Here is a 3,599-nt window from a genome sequence, read left to right on the forward strand (position 1 = left end):
AGGATTAGCACGGATGTTAGCTCAGGGCTGATCTTCCTCACACACACACAAAAAAATAGTAGGGGGGAAATTAGAAGGACTTTCCTGGGACCACATTACTATGCCTTTTCTAGTCCTGAATGCAATGGCTGTCACCTGACTGCTGGAAGGAGCTGGATCTGTGAGGGCTTTCATCCCTGGCTGTGCAGGGGCACCTTGGAAACACCACCTTGAGCTGTTTGGCTAAGGAGCCCTCTTCACGTGGGGAAATTGTCCTGCACTCATGAGCCTTTTGTATTAGAGGATCACAGAGACAGAATCACATGGCAGGAACTCAGTGATACATGGTGATTGGTTAATGGAATTGGTTTTTTGTTTGGTTCTCAAGTTTTATTCAAGAAGTCATACAAAGTGTTCCAGATGAATCAGTTTTACCCCTTGTCTTTCTTCTCTCCTTCATCCTGGTTAATCTGGAAATAACATAATTCATGACGCTCCCTGCTGTTAGCAGCTACCTGTCGATTATTCTTCTTCAAATGTTTTTTGGTGAGATATTTCAAATATCTTTTGGAAAAAGGCACCTCAGAAGTTACGGTAATCTTGCACTTGCTCCTTTCAATGGTTACGAACCCCTCCACCGAGATTCCCAGCATTTCCATTCACGTTTTTTCCTGAAGAAATTGCTCAAAATTGGCAGCATCTGTGATTCCATCTTCTACAGGGTTGGGTGAACTTCAGAACTTGCTTCTTTTTTCTGGCTCCTTCACAAGCTTTTTAGGGGTGCCATGGAGGCAGCGGAGGCAGAAAAAGGATTAATGCAGGCATTTCAATACTCCAGATGATGCGCGTGGGCAGTGGGTAAAACATACTCTCTCTCTGCAGGCCCCCATTGGCCCTCACAGCCTCCCACAGTCATTTGAGTGATATAAGGGAAGAAGCACAGTCTATGGAGTCCAATAGACTGAGTTCCATCCCCTGTTCCACCACTTACTAGCTGAGTGCTCCGCTGGACTTCTCTAAACCCCACCTTCCTCATCTGTAAAATGGGCCAATAATCCCCACCTCTCAAGGATTCTGAGATAATCTCTGAGATTATCTATGTAAAGTGCCTGTTAAGTAAATCCTCCAAAATGCTTCTTTCCTCTCTCTCCTTCTCTGCAGATTTTGGCCTGCTTTTAGCAAAATCTAAAGATGCTGGATTTCTTTAAGTTCAGCAATATATAGCTCCACCTGTAGGAACGTTTTTGAATGTTGAAAAGAACACCCAGGTAATATATTTGAAAATATCTAAATAAATTACACTTTAAAATATAAGACATCATACATAATAATTTGGTAAGTAAACTAAGCTAATCATAATTCATTTTTTATGTTGCTGAACAAAATGACTTTAGATCTGAAAGAATACTAAAAACAAATATTGGAAAAAATTCCATTTTTACTTCTCCCCACCCCTCCAAAGGTCAAATTCTATTTTCACTCTGAAGTTTCAAAATATCTACAAATTTCTCTTCTCTGGTGGTTAAACTATGAATAGGTGTAAATGTCTTACCAAATTCTAACTCGTAGGACTGTCTGTCAGTGCACCATGCCAAGTTACTAAGAATAAAGAACATGGAGCCTGTCTACAGCAGTGCTATTTGAATAAATATTCTGAGGAAAGGACTTTGAGAACTGACTGTATTTCTAAAGATTTCTTAGTAAATATAATTTCTCCCAGCATGAACAAGAATGGAGATCTGTACTTCAGAATAAATGGATAATGTGTCCTAGCAACCTGAAATTTAAAACTTGTTATTAGTCTTCCCCTGCATTTGGGACATCTAAGGGGACAAACACAAACATCATTAAATAGAGAATTTATGTGTAAGGTGTGAAGTATAAGAGCTCTTAATTTTCTACAGCAGCTGAGTAAACCTTTGTCTGCAGTGTTGATTGGCATACACAAAATGAAATGTACAATCAAATTATGGCTTGGCAAGTTTTATTTACCCAAAGAAGGTCTTAATTCTTGTTGTTGACTTTATTTTTGCTGTTTCAATTAGCTTACATATAAAGTTAGTATATAATATTTATGCAACTGTGTCGAATTTATGCAATTTATTTCTTCTTTTATTTATCATCCTACTTCAAAAGAAGAAATAAAATATACAAAGAAATGCGTACGATGCTTAATTATTTATTTAACTGGGTAAGAGTCAATAGGGAACACTAATTTATAGAGATTATCTAGAATTCTTTATTGCCTTACTTTCAACAGGAGTTAATTTCTCCTTCTAAGGAATGATTTCTTTTCTTTCTGAACCAGAGACTGTTATAAAGATTAAATGAAATAACATATATTCAGTGCTGGCATACAGCAAGTTTTCAATAAATGTTGTTTCTCTTTTCAGCCCCTTCCAAAAACTAGTCATGCCTGTTGACTTAGCGGAACAAGTAGTTCTCAAATTTCAGAGCATATCAGAATCATCCCAGAAGTTTGTGAACTATACCACCACCTGGTTCCCACTGCAGAACCACAGGATTAGAACTTCTAGGACTGTGTCTAACAAGCTCTGATGGACACCAAGCATCAAAACCACTGATCATTGCTTTATTTAAGTCAGAGCCTACAACAATTTCTGAGTTGGTTTCTTTGGCTCCCAAGTACTGAGTGACTTCCACATCAAATATAGAGAGAAATTTGGAGCCAGACAAGAGCTTAGTCTTTGTTCCAACTCCATCTTTTGCAGTTGAAACTGACTCCCAGAGAGGCTAAGTGACTTGCTGGGGACACCCAGTCAGTTGCTGTGCATGGCGTGTTGTCCCTGGGCCTTGGCCCATGCCAGGGCTGGCTTTGAGCATTAAGTCCTCCTTGGCTTCGTGTGGTAGGAACATTTACTCTGGGATCAGATTTACCTACTGTTGCTGCTTGTATAGCGCCATCCTGAAAATGTCACACTGATCCTGTACTTTGTACAAAAACAGCTTCCCAATTCTAATGGCTGGCTATTTCTCACTTTTATTACCTGATATAATTATCCCTTGCCCAGTCTTCTGTGTGGTTATGTGATTCATGACTGTTATTAGCAGCAGATCTGAATGCACTTTGAAAGGAGTATCATGAGCAAAGATTATTTATCAAGTACCGTACAATCCCAGTTGATTATTTTAATGTCTCAGAAGCATGAGAGATTTAGGTAGATACCTTTTGAAAAGACTGTTTCCTTTTTATTAGCTTCAAGTCAAGTTGGCTTTTGGGAGTATAAAGTTCTCCCATTTTTTAAATATAGGGACAAAATTTATAAGTGCCCACTCATCTATTTTAGAATTGTACTATATGGGCTTTGGATGAAAGACCATCATATATGATTTAGAGTGATGTTTTTGACGTTGAATTCCTAAAATTGAATGAGTATCTCAAGATAAGGTATAACCAATCTCAAGAGTGTCTCTCTTTTTCAGTTATCTGAATTGATCTATCCTACCTGTGACTCAAATTATTATTACTGGAAATTAGTCCCTCGCAGGCTGTCCCTTGGTGATTTCTGAGCCATCCCCAGGATGTCCTTTATGTCTTCCCACCTGTGCCTCTTGCTGTGGTCTTGTCTGTGGCTGACCTTCATGGGATTCTTCTCTGT

At 38.8% G+C, this 3,599-nt stretch overlaps 1 pseudogene; it reads right to left on the bottom strand.

Moving 5' to 3' along the window:
* Positions 1-410: 410 nt before the first annotated feature.
* On the bottom strand, positions 411-766 carry LOC101390362 (large ribosomal subunit protein eL22 pseudogene; annotated as a pseudogene).
* Between the last annotated feature and the right edge of the window lie 2,833 nt (positions 767-3,599).

The sequence above is a fragment of the Ceratotherium simum genome, chromosome 8, assembly GCF_057802395.1.
Source record: "Ceratotherium simum simum isolate JZ-2026a chromosome 8, ASM5780239v1, whole genome shotgun sequence".
NCBI classification, from domain to species: domain Eukaryota; kingdom Metazoa; phylum Chordata; class Mammalia; order Perissodactyla; family Rhinocerotidae; genus Ceratotherium; species Ceratotherium simum.